Below are 16,193 nucleotides of genomic sequence, written 5' to 3'. Positions count from 1 at the left end.
CGGGGAAGGGATGGACAGTTACAAAGTTAAAGAAATGATGTCTCTGGAACTAATTCTGAATTAATGACACCTTGTAGATCTTTACTGGCTCCTGTCTGAGGAGCTCAAGCTGACACACGAACATTTATTAATTAGAGGTCATTTTACACCAGAACAAGCTGAGGATGGGGATGGAGAAGAAGCTCTGGAGCCATCATAAGTCACACATCAGGGATGGAGGCAGCAGTGGAAAGCCAGGATGTGGATTCCCAGCCTGTGCTCCAGGCCTGTGGTGATGCTGAGCAGAGAGGCAGGAGGAATAAATTCTCCCCAAAGGTGAAAACAGCGTTTGGGTCAAGTAAGATTTATCTTGCCCCGAGCTGGAGTCAGTGAGGCTCTCGGTGAGGTCAGGAGGAGGTAACAAATTGGTGCCACAAAGAAAAGCCCAGCCTGGGAACCCGCACGGGTGTGTAACCCTGATGCTGAATTAATTACAGGCTGATGAGCTCCATAAATACACCATGCTCTGATCATCTATCTGAAACATCTCATCTGGACTATAATTAGTAGATAAGAGACTTTAATCTTTCCTTTCTTCACGTTTGTTTGTACCTGTTTACGGGTTTAATTAAAACTAAAGCAGTTTAAAATAAATGATCAGAAAGGAGGAGTGATGAAGAGGAGAAAAGAAGTGGGAGAGCAGAGGAAGGTGGGGATGGGGGAAGGGGTCTGCCCAAACCCTGGCTGCGTTTGCCTTGGCTTTGATGAGCCATCAGGTAAAATTCGTTTTCAACAACACAGACTCATCTCTGCACCAGGACTGGGTTCTCTCTGGATCAACAGGAAAGGGTTTAAACTGAGCTTTCTGAGCAGAAGAGGTTGGGCATGAATCTGAGCTGCTGCACAAGCCAGAAAAAAAGGATTTTTTGTGATGTTGCAACAGCTGATCTGCTCCAAGATCTGCTCCCAGACTGGCACTGCCCAGAGCTGAGCGTCTGGGTGAAATTAATGAATGAAGTGGGGGATACTGCAGATGGAGCAGGCTGTACCCGGCTCCTGTGTGCTCTTGGCAGGGAACTCTTGCTGGTGAGGTTTCCGTGTGATTAAACACAGCCTCAGCGGCAGACCCAGCTCTCCAAGCAGGAAGGGGAGACCCGCACCAGAGCTGCAGATTCTGGAGAGGAGAACTCTGTGAGGTTTTTGCCCCCTTTTGCCTCAAAGCCACCCCTCCCTGCCAGCAGCACCAGCAGAGCACGAACCATCCAAGGGTTGCTGCCTCGGAGCCCGACCCTCAGCTGGCACCGATATCCATGGATTGCCCCAGCCAGGGGGGCTCGGGGGGGTCTGCTGGGAGCTCACTGGGATGTGCAGCAGATTCCAGAGGCACTGCAGGCGTGGGGGGCTGGACGTGAGACCCCAGAGCAGCTGAGCAGCAGCCCCAGGGTGAGCATTAACCCTGTGAGTGCTCCTCACTCTCTGATCAGGGACGGTGCCACCAAGGCAAGATCTGCTCAGTCTGGGCACTCATTTACGGGGATTTATAGGGAACCAGGGCCAGGGAGATAAAAGCCCCTTCCCGGTGTTATCCCTGCTCCCTCCCAGAGACTCCCCTGGTGGAGCCTGGTCATCTGTCAGCCCTGCCGAGGTCCCAGGGGAATGGAGCTGAATTATGTAAATGTTAGGGATCGCCATTCGAAACGTTTCAGTGCTCACTTCATTCCTTTGTCCCTGAAGAGTATGGTTTGATAAAACAAAATTGCTCTTAATTAACCACCTGCCCTGTCCGAGTGGGACAACTCTGGATGGCAGGGGCAGGCTGGAGCAGTGAGCTTGGTTTTTAAAATAAAGCAGAAAAAAATGAAATTAGAAAGGAATAGCCTTTAAAATAATTAACCAGATTATGCCCTCTTCTGCACTAATGACTCTGGGCTCCGCTACCCACTGGCTCCTGACATCTTCCCTGGCAAACTGGGGCAGTGCTCAGCCAAGTGCCAAACTTCGGGATTAAAATGCAGCAGAAGGAAAGTGAAATATTGGTTTCCCTTCTCACATCCAGCCCCAATCTGCCTTTGAAGAAAGTGAGCCACATAAAAAATGGATGAAAAGGTTCCTTGGGAAATTGCAGCATTTGCCCACAGCGGCGGCTGAGGTTTGGGGACAGACCGACAAAAGTTACTCAGGTGCTTGGAGGGCTTTGCCAGCTCCCTGTGTGAACCTGGGGAAGCTTCAGGTGCCACCTAAGGAAGGTAAAATCACCGGTGTCTGTTGTTCCAGACCTTCACTACAAAGCCCTGGGAGGAGGCAGAGCAGGCTCCTGTCGCTGCCTCGGTGCTGGGAGTGCTCAGCTCTGCCAGCCAAGGCTGCCTCCTGTGCTGGTTGTGTCGAACAGCTCTTCTTCCCCAAAAACCTGCGAGCTGGAGCCTCTGTTCCAGGCTGGAGCATCTGGGCTGTGGGACAGCAGTGCTGGGAGCAGCACCTTGTTCCAGCCAGCGCTGCTGGGCTGGGCTGGCAGCCAGGCCCTGGGAACATCCACACCCCTCTGTGGGAAACGTGAGCAGACTCAGCCTTTGCAGGTTGGTTTTTCAAAGGATGGAGCCTTTTCTCTGCTGTGTACTCCTACAGGGCTTGGAGAGAAGCTGCCTGTGTCTGTCAGAGAGGGTTACACGGGAGTCACTCACCTTCCGAGCTTGAAAGGGGATTCAGTTATCTGTCCTCTGACCTCAGCGTCTGAGGCAGCAGAGAAAGCCTCCGTCTGGGAATAGAACTGCATCATTCCTCCTCCTGCAGGGTCCTCTGCCTTGCCCTTTTTATTGTCTGAGATCTCGTTCAAATCCTGCCTCTTTCACATATGATCAGTTTCTGCTTTGCTGGAGTCAGGCAGAAGTAAAACCAAACAGACCTCTGCTCCCAGCTGCTGGTTCCTGCACACCCCTCACCTTCTCCCTGCAGCGACTCCCAGCCCTTCCCCTTTCCCAGAGAGTGCCCAGGTGATGCTGTGGGGCTGCCCCAAAGGGGTGCTCCTGGATGCCCCTCCTGTGCAGAGACTGGTGCTGAGCAGGGGCACGATGTGGCCACACCTCAGCAGAGGCAGGATCAGTGCAGGGTTTGGAGGGTTCCCATTTTTATGTGAAATATCACGAAATAACGGTATTTTACAAAACTTCAGGGGGAAAAAACAATCACTTTTTCTTCTGTCCATAGCTGGAACTCCATGGAGCAAAATCTCTGTGTGATCTATGAAATTCCAGGTGCTGGGCTTACAGGTCATGAACCAGATTAGGAACTGTTGTGGCCTGGACTGGATTTAATGCATAATAGTTCCTATTAATGAAGAATTGTTTGTACCCGTGCTCCCCTCACACACTTCCCGAAGTCAGTTGTAAGTTTTTTGCTTAGTTTTGCATAACTGGAGAAACTTCAGCAGTGCAAAGCTGCTGGGGCAGGCAGGGAGCTTTGCTTCCGTGCTCAGACTGCTCCTGGAAGTGATTGATCTTGTTTAGGTATTGGCACCCAGCTCCCCTTCCCGCTGGCAGCAGCACACGCTGTTTTCCAGGCTATTTTCCATATTAGAGAAGGAGGGAGATGGTGCTGGAATGAGTTTGTTCCGTGTTTGAAAGTCTCTAAAAACCACACCACCGCTGTTGGCTCAGCAGTTTGTTTCAGGCTTGGATTTAAACCTCTCCCGGTTTGTTTGGGGTCAGGTGAGATCCCTGGGAGTGTGTGCACACCAGTGCCATCCCCACCTGGGGAAGATGCTCACCCTGAGGCCCACGAGAGTCAGGAATGGGAGCAGAAATGGGATTGGCAGCTCCTGTACCTGGGGATTCCTGTGGTCAGACACACAACGTCAGCTCTGGGCTCTGCCCCTTTGGGGATGGTTTCACCTGGGCTGAGACCCCTGAGGAGAACTGGGCTGCTCACTGGTGGGAAATGCAGGATTCTCCTGGGTTTAATCAGAGCCAGGGCTGCAGAGATTCCACAGTAATTCCAACAAGTTCAGTCTTCTGTTTATCACAGATTTAGTGGATAAAAGGTGGAAGGTGACAGTCACCATGACTTTGGGGTGTGTGTTACTAACACAAGGATTTAGCCCATCAGTGCTGTCACCCATCCCTTCCTGGCCCTGCTGACTCCTCATCCAGCTGTTCCCTTTCCAGCTCCGTCCTGCTGCAGACATTCACATCCAAGAGATGCAATCAGTGCCCGGATTTCAATGCTGGAGGCATTCCCTACAGAAATCCCCTGCTCAGTCAATTAGCAGGACTGCATTTCATATTACTTAAAATCTATTCTCCTGGAAGGCAGGAGTTTCCAGCATCTCCATCTATATTTGCTGGGATTATTGCTTAAAGGTGGCTTAGCTGCTAAGCCACTGCTGCAAAAGCTCCATTAAGTTCTTTCCTTGTTGTACATGGGAGCTGGAAGGATTTCAGGGCAGCAGGTCGGCTGCAGAAACCTGACACCCATTCTTCCAGCAATTAAACTTTGCAAAGTAAACTCTGTGGATTTCATTAAGGAAATGGAGCCATCAGCACTGGGAATACCGTTTATGAATATTTCCTTGTAATGGCCAAGCGAGCATGTTGACAGGATGAGTTATTAGCCATATTTACACGCAGCTGTTAAAAAGCCAATGTGGAGGTCCCAGCTGTATTTCCCCCCCTTTTTATGCAGGGTTTATAGCAGTTATCCTTTGAACAGCCAGCCTGATTGGCTTTCCTGCGAGGAGAGGTAAGCTTGATTAATATATTCCTCCTCCCCAGGCCGGCAGTCACAGGGAGGGAGCAGTCTGTCTGTCTGTCTGTCTGTCTGTGTGCAGCTCGCTGGAGGAACAAACCCAAGGGCAGACAAGCAGCTCCCAGCCTACACGTGTTTAATTACAGGCATTGTGTACTTCTGATGCAGGGATCAATAAGTTTGAGCCTTTTCCCCAGTCTGGCTGATTTTTCATGGAGTTTTTTCCCTTTGCCGTGGGAAATGAGAGGTCGTTGGTGAGAGTTGGACACCAGGGGACAGGGTTTGGGTCCTGGTGACACCGGGAAGGGTCTGGCAGGGTTCACCAGCTGATCCTCCACGTTTATAGGGACAGGCAGGAAAGAATTAAACCCAAGATGTTGCGCCTTGAGGAGCTGTGAATTCTGTTCCTGAACGTCTTGGAAGTCACAGGAAATGCGAATCCCGTGGCACTGGATTACAAGCACAGAATATGCCATGAGATTACTGCCAGCACTTCCAGCCCTGTCTCCTGCCCGTGTCCCCTCCTGCTGTCCCTTGCTGCCCCAATCCTCCACCTCTCCCTCAAGCAAGCAGGTGGAACAGCTCGGCTGGAGAGGCCCTGGCGCTGCACCCCAAGAGCTGTGGGACCGTGGTGTCCATGGCCCTTGACCTGGAATTCCTGGGCCGCTGCCCGCAGCCAGATTCCCGCGGATCCCAGCCAGCCCCAGCAGCTCCTCTCTTCTCCCTGTGACGAGACGCCATGTGGGGAGCTCCTTGTGTTGTTTCCATCTGACTGCAGCAGCATCTGCTGCTGATAAAGCTGCTAGGAAGGGAAGAGGAGCAGCCCCAGCCCGTGAGAGGGACCCTGGCAGGTCCTGGCTGGTGACAATTCCCTGGAACTATTATCACCCACCTCGGTGCTCAAAATTCTGACCCAAATGCCAGCACCCTCAGCCACGTGCTGGGATCCAGCTCTATTTCCCTAGGCAGAGCAGCATCTCGTGGAGCTCCCAGAGCGCTTAAGTGTGAGTGTTTTCCCTTTGGGGTTCCAGGGCTCCCCTTCCATCCACTGAAATCCCTCCCAGCCATTTCCGTCACTCCTTCGGAGCCAGTTTCTCCAGGGAAGGGATGGTAGAGAAATGGAGCCCTTGGAACAAGCTCAGTGTTTTAATGATGGATTTGCTCAGGTCTCTTCTCACATCGTCTGAAGTTGGGTCTCCAGTTTCCTCCCCCAGCTCCAGCAGGGACCCCTTGGCCATGCAGGAGGAACATTGCACAGCTTGTTTTCCATGATGATCTCCTGTGCCCCAGGAACAAATTCTCTATGTTTGTCTCCATAATTTTTACAAATCTATTTCAAACAGAACCAGTGTGAAGCCAGCCCTGTTTTTGTGTGTTGAAGAGAATTTTGGGTCTCTCTAAGCTAAATCCATGAAAGGAATCGAGTATTTTTAAAAAGGTTTTTAAGTTAATTAAGAAATGGAAGTGTGTGGTTCTAAGGAAGTTAGATTTGGTATAGCACCCATATATAACACTCCTGTTTCCTGAGGAGATCCAGTGGAAGGACACATTCCCTCTCTGAGGTGCTTAGGTTGGTGAGAAACCCATTTGTAAGGAAAATTGACTCTGGAAACAGCTGAGAGCGAGCGGCTGCTTGTTCTAAAGTCCCTGCCAAGTGATTGATTCAGTCCGTGGGTTCATCAGATCATTGCTCCCAATAATATCATTTCGCTTATTTATTTTATAGAGGATCAATATGATAAATATTGCAGCACTGTGGGAGTGCCAGGGAGACGACTCCTGGGGTGGTGAGGGGCTCTCTGCAGCCTCCTCTGTGTGCCCCATGAAGCAGAAAAGCAATTCAGTCACACTAAAGGCTACAGATGAGGCTGGATGTTCGCTGCAATAAATGCAAATGATCTGAATTCATTTCACTGGTAAGAGGAGAAGAGAGAGGGGAAAAAAAAAAAATAAAGCTAAAGATGTTGCAGATCAAGGAATTCAACTTTAAGCAGACGCAGAATTAACATAAAAGAAAACAAAGCAATAAAGAGAGGGGGAAAATAGATTTCACTAAAATAATCTGGTTTAATGAACAGGCTGTGATTTATTTCTGAAGTACCTCTCTGTGGTGGTGGTTTTCCCACCCTGGTTTTTTTAGAGCATGTACAATGGGGTTCTGGCCCTGCTGCAATCAGTCTGCTGCGAACAGCTTGTAGATATTTGGCTGTGCACTGGCCCATGAGAGCAAATCGTCCTCCCTCACCGTCAAAGACTTTCTTTTCCCATTCCTTTCTGAGGTGACAAACGGTTCCCTTTCCTTTTGTTCTCCAGCGTTGAGCACATTCAGCTTTTCTGGCTCTGCTTTATTATTTTTGTTTAGATTTGTTAATGACTCGTGCTCCTTTGTGTGCCGGGCGTGGGGCTGGGGACTCTCCTGCTTCTCATTCACCTGGGTGAGTCCCAGCTGGGATCCTTCCATGGACCTTCACGGCAGCACCTTGGGGGAATTCTTGCAAAGCCTCTTCAGCAGGAGGGAAGTTCCCCCTTGTCCATGGACAGTGCTGGAACAGCTGAGCAGGCACCAGGAGCTCGCACGTTTGGTGTCCAGCACCACAGCAGGAATAAGGGGTAAAATAATCTTAAAATGAGACACTCAAATTTATGGATAGCCTGCCCAAGTCACTTCTTGTTTAAATTTAGTTTGAATTACTTCTAGGCCGAGGAGTTCTGCAAAGCAAAGGGAAGAGAGGGAAGGGTCACATCCTCGTGGAAAACCCTCTGGTGCCTCCTTCAAGGGTGTGAGGGCTCCTGGAGCCGCCAAGGGCTCTGCTGGCCTGGGAATCGCCCCACCTGACAGAGAAATGGGCCCCAAGGCTTGGGTTTGGATTGGCCACGAGTAACTTGAGATGACTAAAGCCCTGCAATGCCACAGGAACTGGAGCCTGAGGATGCTGCAGCACCGAGGAATTCGGGGGTGTTGATCAGATCTGCCAGATTGGCACATTTGGGTTCCCCCTGCCCTTTCTCACCTCTGCCTGAGCTGAACTTCTGGCCCAAGGAACACCAGAAATCATGGAAGAGAAAAATACCAGCATTCCTAATTGGAAACAGCCTCTTCCTTTTGTCTGGGCTGGGTATATTTAACTGGTCCAGTTCTGCTGCCAGAACACACTTGCCAAGGAAAACTTCCCCATTTAAACCTTCCACTCATCTAAATAAGGAGAGAGAAGCTGGAAAGAGGTCCTGGCAGAGCCTAGGACTGGCAGAACTGGCAGAGCCAGTTCCAGATTGGAACTGGGAGAAATAATCCACTTGGTCTCCTTTTGTTGTGATCCAGTCCTTTTTGAAACCTGGGATGCTTTTCCTGGTGCGCACAGGGAAGCACACGGGGATGGGTCTGGTGTCAGTCACGGCCGGAGGGTGACTCGGGGGGTTGGACAGGAGCTCTGGTCTTTTTTTATTCCTCAGGATGTGCTTTTGTCTTTCTTAATACCCCGGGACTTCATCCCAGATCCCAATCACCAAGGGCACACTGCCCGCCAGGCTGGCATCAGGGAGGTGCCATCGCCACCACTCTGAGAGGCCTTTTGGGAGGAGAAAATGGAGCTTTTGGGCCTTCTTTTGTCAGAAGGAAACTTGTTAGAAGAGGAGCAGTTTGCCAAGTCCCAGCAGCTCACTGGAGACACCTGTGACACCTCTGGGGTGTCACTGGAGGAAATCCAACGTTTTCCCCTGGTTTTGGGGGAAGCTGCAGTGGAGCTCCCTGGTTTGGGGTCAGGGGTTTGTCCCCGGCAGGAGCTGGGAGTCTGCACTGGGCTGGGTTCATTCACCTGCCCCAGACCTGGGCACTTGGGATCAGCATCAGAAAGGCTCCTCCAGACCCCTCCAGACCCCACAGAGGGCAGTCGGTGGCATCTGCAGGGCTGGCAGCTCCTTAATTAGGGGAATGCAAATGGGCTGCGAGGGAGAAGGTGCCAGTGAAAGGAAAAGCAGCTCATGAAAGGGAGCACAGACAAGAACGGGGAAATTATTCACAGAGCCCTAAAGTTTACTTCTAAGAGGTCTTTTTTTCTTTTTTTTTTTTCAATTTCATATATTTGCCTTGATCATTTGAGAGAAAAGATCCGTCCACAGACAGATCTCCAAAGAGATTATGATTTTTTTCAGCGTTGCTGTTGCTTTAATCCGTGGTCTCTTTAGACAGGGAATGTCTAATTGGTGCACTGGTGAAATCAAATGTTTAAATAGATTGAATGGCAGACTTTTTCCCTCTGTTGTGACATTAATCCCCCAATATTCCTGGGCCCCTTGCTGGGTATTGAGGCAAAGAAAGGAGCCAGAGGAGGTCCCTCTCTGTACATCTGTGAGGTGAAAACTCCCTGGGTGCACTCACCACACATGATCCAATACATCAATTAAACCCAGGACCTTGCTGCAATCAGCACTCGCACACATTAAATAAATCTCTCCATATGATCCACATTTCCCTAGCCCAGGGCAGCCTCTCTGCAGAGGAGCTGTGGTGGGCCAGAGCAGGAGAGGGGAGCCCAGACAGTGCCTGGGCTCCAGCAGAACTTCTCCCTGCGGGGATGGAACTGAGGTTTCCTGGCTCTGATCCTGTGGGCACTGAGAGAGCTGCAAGGAGGTGCTGGAGAAGCAGGTGAGATGGAAATTCAGGGGTAAATGAAAGGGCTGGTGCTCTCCAAGTTTTCTTCTTTTGCTGTTTTTATCCTTCAACAGCCTCTGTTCTTTGTGATTGTATCAAAACTGATAATGGTGTTTAAAATGAGCTTGTATCTGTTCTGCCTTTCTCTGGTATTGGCTGAGTTACTTGAAGAGAAGGAGTTTTATAAACTTCTGGGTTTGTGTTTGACTGGGAGCATCCGCCTCCCTTTCCTGACAAAGCTCCCAAGCTCATCCTGAAGAGAGTCTGGAGCGATAAGCAGGCTGCAGCTCCGCATTCTTCCATCGCTCACAAAACACTTTGCAGAATTTGCAGCAGCAGATTAACACTGCCAGACCCACAAATCAAAGGATTTCCAGTTCCACCCCCCTCGCACCTATTATGCAGGGGGAAAAAAAAATCTCCATCTCCTCAGACAAGAGGGAAAAAAGAGATGAAATTAGGGTTTAAAATCATTTAGGTTTGCATTTCATTCCGTTTGGCATTGTCAGTGATACACAGTGCCTACAGAAGAATTAGAAAGATTATTGTGGAATAAAAGGCAGAGCCACGGCGTGTTTGACAATATGCTCTGTATTTTACCTTCATTAGGACAGGGAGCTTGAAATACTCATTTCTTTATGATGAAGGAACTAAAGATTTCCAATGAGCACAGAGCAGGGAGCAGGCAGGGGAGATTTATTGCTAAAGCAGTTTCTGAATCACAGCAAGCATCTGAACTGAATTGTGGAGACGCTTCTCCCCCAAGACACCCCTTCAGTGAGCCGGGGAAGGGGGAGCCCTGCAGGTGGAATTCAGCCAGTCCTGGGGACATTCAGATGCAGAGATTCTGGAAACCACAGCTGGAGCCCTGGTAAAGCCCCCCTTTGGACACCCATCCCTCCGAACGGGACAGCCGTGTCACCACAGGCCCTGCTGCATTTGGGATCTTTGTGCAGGTCCTGCCATGGGTTGTAGGATACCAAAAGCAGCCCCAGGAATAGCTTGGGATGGAGGTGGTGGGAATTGGGACCATGGTGATCATCAGCAGCTCGGAATAACGCTGAAGATGCGCCTTGGGCATGTCTGGAGTTCCAAGCACTGAAGACTTTTCCCTATTACTGGAACAAACCCAGACGGGAAATCTTTGCAGGCTGCCCCAAGCACTGTGGGTTGGGTTGTGGCTGTGTCATTAGTGAGTAATTAATGACATGGACAAACCCACAGGCCCCTGGCTGCAGCTGCTTCAGCCACTGAACAGCAGCGAGGGGGAGAGGGAGCAGGCACAGCTGGGGCTGGGGGCAGCTCAGGAGTCACCCACGAGCAGGGAATGTCCCCTCCCGGCTGGGGAACGTGCCCCTGATCCATGGACACGTGGGGGACTCGTGTCAGAGCAGGATTTGGCCCTTAGGAAATCTTGAAGCTGGAAATTCTCAATGGGGCAGGGCAGGGGAGTTCGTGTCAAAGGCTGTGTGGACGCTCCTTCATTAGGGGCCAATAATTGACTCCAGGGGCTGTAATTCCTGACCCCCTTTGATCCCTGTCCCGGGCTGGAGGGGCAGCCTGACCCTGAGCATCCCTGGGAGGCTCCAGCAGAGCAGCTCCTGGCCCCAGGCACCGCTTCAGCAGCTGGAGGGGCCCCGCTGGGGGCTGGGGCAGCACAGCTGGATCGGGGTCAGCAGCTGGGGTGGGGAGCACTTCCAAAAGCCATGGATGGACGCCCAGTCCCATGGCCTGGTTCTGGGGGAGGACTCGGCTCCCTGCTCTCAGCACCTGTGCCCAGCTCTGTGTGGTGGCCCTGGGCTCACAGGTCCCTTTGGGGACACTTCTGGGCACAAATGTGTTTCAGAGTGGCACCAGAGGGCCACAAGGAGCTGACAACCTCTTCAGGTGACCTTTCTTTGGCCACTTGGCTGGGCTTGTGACCGAGACGGGAACCTCTCCCTGCTCCTGGCAGGGACACATCCTGGAGTGGGGAAACACAAGGATGAGGCAGAATATTTATTTCAAAAAGGAGTGGGAGCAGTGTACAGACCTCGGGTCACACTGAGGAGCCAAAGGAAGGAGAGGAGAAGGTGACCCGGTCACTCCTGGGAACGGGCCGGCATGGCCAATGTTTTCATGTTGTATTTGATTTTTTAACATCACTAAAAGTTACTGGTATTTTTTTTTTTCAGGGTTATTTTTGTGCTTTCCTCTGTATGATCCCTTTTCTTTCAGCTCTAAGCTGTGGGAAGATGATTAAAAATGGCACATTGTCTGCACCTGGAATTCCTGACACAGCCTCGGCACAGGCAATTGTGTTCCTGACAGTAACAAGACACTCTGGAACTCGGATTTGGAGACTTTCTGTTCTCCTGCCCTTGCACTTAATGAACCCAGAGTTTGTTTTAGAAGAAAAAGCTGGAGTTAATTTCAGCTCAGTTCAAACCAGGGGATCCAGAGGCAGGAGCCGAAGCTTGGAGTTATGAGAAAATCCGAGGAAAGGATAAGGAGTGCTAGGAAAAGAAAAATCCTTTTTATTTCCCAAGAAGGCATTATGAGCAGGAGAGAGGAAAAAAAATCGCTTGACAAGGTTCTTCTAAAGAGGAAGAATAGTGTAAAGTGCTGGTTAAATTCCCATTGATCCTTCACTCAGCTTCCCATATACATGTGGGTTTGACTATTTGATACTTCCTTTCGCTGTCATCAGTAATAACTGAGGGGAAACAATCATTTCTAAATAACTGCCTATGATTCTTCTATTGTAGTGATTAGTGCTGAATAATTATTACCTGCGCCGGGTTGGTGCCTGGCTGCATGGCAGCGGGAGCTGTCAGCGCTGACGGGCGGTGCCTATAGACGGTGCCTATGGACGGTGCCTACAGATGGTGCCTATAGACGGTGCCTACAGACGGTGCCTATGGACGGTGCCTACAGATGGTGCCTATAGACGGTGCCTACAGACGGTGCCTACAGATGGTGCCTACAGATGGTGCCTATAGATGGTGCCTACAGATGGTGCCTATGGACGGTGCCTACAGACGGCGCCTATGGACGGTGCCTATAGACGGTGCCTACAGACGGTGCCTATAGACGGTGCCTATAGACGGCGCCTATAGATGGTGCCTATAGACGGTGCCTACAGACGGTGCCTATAGACGGCGCCTATAGATGGTGCCTATAGATGGTGCCTATAGACGGTGCCTACAGACGGTGCCTGTAGACGGTGCCTATGGACGGTGCCTATAGATGGTGCCTACAGACGGTGCCTATGGACGGTGCCTATAGATGGTGCCTGTAGACGGTGCCTATAGACGGCGCCTATAGATGGTGCCTATGGACGGTGCCTGTAGACGGTGCCTATAGACGGTGCCTATAGATGGTGCCTATAGATGGTGCCTACAGACGGTGCCTGTAGACGGTGCCTATAGACGGTGCCTATAGATGGTGCCTATAGATGGTGCCTACAGACGGTGCCTATGGACGGTGCCTATAGATGGTGCCTATAGACGGTGCCTATAGACGGCGCCTATAGATGGTGCCTATAGATGGTGCCTACAGACGGTGCCTGTAGACGGTGCCTATGGACGGTGCCTATAGATGGTGCCTATGGACGGTGCCTATAGACGGTGCCTATAGATGGTGCCTATAGATGGTGCCTACAGACGGTGCCTATAGACGGTGCCTATAGATGGTGCCTATGGACGGTGGCTATGGACGGTGCCTACAGATGGTGCCTATAGACGGTGCCTATAGACGGTGCCTACAGACGGTGCCTATGGACGGTGCCTATAGATGGTGCCTATAGACGGTGCCTACAGACGGTGCCTGTAGACGGTGCCTATGGACGGTGCCTATAGATGGTGCCTATGGACGGTGCCTATAGACGGTGCCTATAGATGGTGCCTACAGACGGTGCCTATAGACGGTGCCTATAGATGGTGCCTATGGACGGTGGCTATGGACGGTGCCTACAGATGGTGCCTATAGACGGTGCCTATAGACGGTGCCTACAGACAGTGCCTATAGACGGTGCCTGTAGATGGTGCCTATAGACGGCGCCTATAGACGGTGCCTATAGACGGTGCCTATAGACGGTGCCTATAGACGGCGCCTATAGATGGTGCCTACAGACGGCGCCTATAGACGGTGCCTGTAGACGGTGCCTATGGACGGTGCCTATAGACGGCGCCTATGGACGGTGCCTACAGACGGTGCCTATAGACGGTGCCTATAGATGGTGCCTATAGATGGTGCCTACAGACGGTGCCTATAGACGGTGCCTATAGACGGTGCCTACAGACGGTGCCTATGGACGGTGCCTATAGATGGTGCTCTTGGCCTCGCACAGCGCCGGCAGCCGCTCGGCGCCGCCGATCCGCCGCCTGGACGCGCTGCCCGTGTCCAGAACGCTCACAGAAAAGCGGGGGAAAGGCTCTTTTCCACCCCGCTGTGGTTGTCAGGGAAGAGCCGGCTCTGTTTCATTGCCCTGGGAATGGCTGATTTCGGGTCCTGCGCCTCCGCGGGCACCAAGGGAGGTGCCCGAGGCGGTGTCTGAAGCCGCGATACCCAGGGCTTTCAGGGGATGTGAAGCTCTGGGTGGTGGGAGGGTTCAAAGGCTCCTGCAGCGGACAGATTCGTGACCCCCGCGCTCTGAACCAAGGCGTTTATCAAAGATACGGACTGAGGGAAACTGTGAAACACGGGCTCCAAACAGAGCCTGATCTGTCCCTGGTGCTTTGCTTCCCCAGCTGCTTGAACACTGCTTTGGCACCTGCAGCCCCTCAGAAAAGGGGTGCTGGGGTGATCCCTGGGTCACGAAATAGGGATAAGAAGTTCATGCCGAGGGTTCGGAGGTGGATTTATAGCCCATCTCCCCTGCTTGGCCAGCAGCTGTCGGGCTCCTTGTTTCTTCTCCAAAGCTCTGTGTGCCTGTGTCGGTGCCCCTCCTGCCAAGAAAGTGGCCACTGGCACCCAGGTGGCACTGCAGGCTGGTCCAAGGGCCTGTTCTGTCCCCGGATTTGGGGACAGGAGAAGGGAATGCCAGGCATGGGCCAGGACCTGCTCTCCTGGCTGTTAAATTCCCATCTCCACATGGTGGTACCGTGAGGGTGTGTAAAGGCTGTGCAGAGGTTGTGTGGAGCTCTGTGCCACAGGACTGCACCCGTGTGTCCGTCTCTGTCCGTCTGTCACCAGCAATGCTGTAACTGGCTGGAAACAGACTCACACCTGAGCACAATTGACCATCTATAAACAATAACCAGAAGGCGGTACCGTGAGGGTGTGTAAAGGCTGTGCAGAGGTTGTGTGGAGCTCTGTGCCACAGGACTGCACCCGTGTGTCCATCTCTGTCCGTCTGTCACCAGCAATGCTGTAACTGGCTGGAAACAGACTCACACCTGAGCACAATTGACCATCTATAAACAATAACCAGAAGGCAGCGTGCAGACGCAGACGGGCCTGCAAAGAGGAGAGGAAGGGTTGCTGAGACACTCTGCCCTGCCCTGCAAGGCTTCTGCACGAGGAGGAACTGCGTTAGAGGGATGTGCATTTAGCCAAAGATGGGTTTGCAATGGGATTTGGTTCCATTTGTGGGAATGTGGAATGCAGGAGCTGCTCTGGGAACAGAATGGGAAAGAGAAAAGCTTGCTCAGGAACCAATGCTGCCATCCACTGAGTGCCTTCTGCTTCCTCTCCTGAGCTGAGCAGCTGCAGCTTGGGGATCTCTCCAGGCTCTCAAACCTCAGCTCTGGAGCTGCAGCGAGGTCGAGGGGACCCTTTTTGTGGGAGTGGGCGCTTGGCTGTGCAGGGAGCTGTGCCCGTGCTCCACTCAGGGCTCTGCAGGGGCTGCGGGACAGGACGGTGGCTGTGCTGGGATGGGGGAGAACACAAACAAACCAACCTGTGGCTTTCTCCCCGGGGAGGGGGCAGTGCAGGGCTGGTTATAACCCCCAGGGCAGGGGGAAGGGTGGGACCTGGATCTGCACAGTGGGATGCAAAGGCACTCCCTGCTGGACCTCTCATGAGGGGTCCCTGAATCCTCTACAGGGGGCAAACAGCAAAACCAACAGCAACTGTGGCTTTTTCCTCCCAAAACTGCTCTTGCAGCTCTCGCTAGCGTGCACCAGGCAGGGAAGATGCGGCAAGGCCAGGTGACAGCAGTGAGGGTGACACGGGCTGGGCTGCAGGGGAACTGTAAGAGGAGATTGGGTTGGTTTGGTCACTGGGGTTTGTTGTGGAGGAGGCCCAGGATGATGGTTCTGATTTTCTCTTGTGACTATTCCAATGTGTAATAGCAAAATGGTTAAAAAATTCCTGACGACAAGACCTGGCAAACAGCAATCTGTCATGGTATTGATCCCCTCCACAGGTTGCACTCTTTGGAATCATTCCCATGCCCCTGGCTGGGTCAGGGTCAGCCAGACCCTGGTGCTCCTGGCTTTTAGGAGCAGAATGTCCTGCTGTGGCACTGGGACTGGCTTTTTCTCCCTGACTCCAGATGTTCCCAGCCCTTGTGAGCTGCTGCAGGTGACCAGTGAGGCTCGGGGTGTTTGAAGATGCTCCTCACTCTGGGTACCCTGCAGCTTCCAGGTGTTTCTCCCTGTGCTGAGGCAACAGGAGAGGCCTGGTGGTGGCCCTGTGGCTGAACCACTCAACCCCAAGGAGGGATCTCCTGGTTCCTCCTGGTTCCCAGCTGTAGGTGGGCACAGGGTGCCCTGTCCCAGCTGGCCATGGCCACTGTGGTTGGGTTCTGGCAGCTTTTGGCTGGAGGTGTGGGAGTCGGTGGCTTCAGGGGCGTTGCAGCACATGCCCAGCTCTAGCTCTGCTGGAGGTGACCCGGCCTTGGCAC

Source organism: Corvus hawaiiensis, chromosome 24 (genome assembly GCF_020740725.1).
Source record: "Corvus hawaiiensis isolate bCorHaw1 chromosome 24, bCorHaw1.pri.cur, whole genome shotgun sequence".
Classification (NCBI taxonomy): domain Eukaryota; kingdom Metazoa; phylum Chordata; class Aves; order Passeriformes; family Corvidae; genus Corvus; species Corvus hawaiiensis.
Note: the sequence above shows the minus strand (reverse complement) of the source record.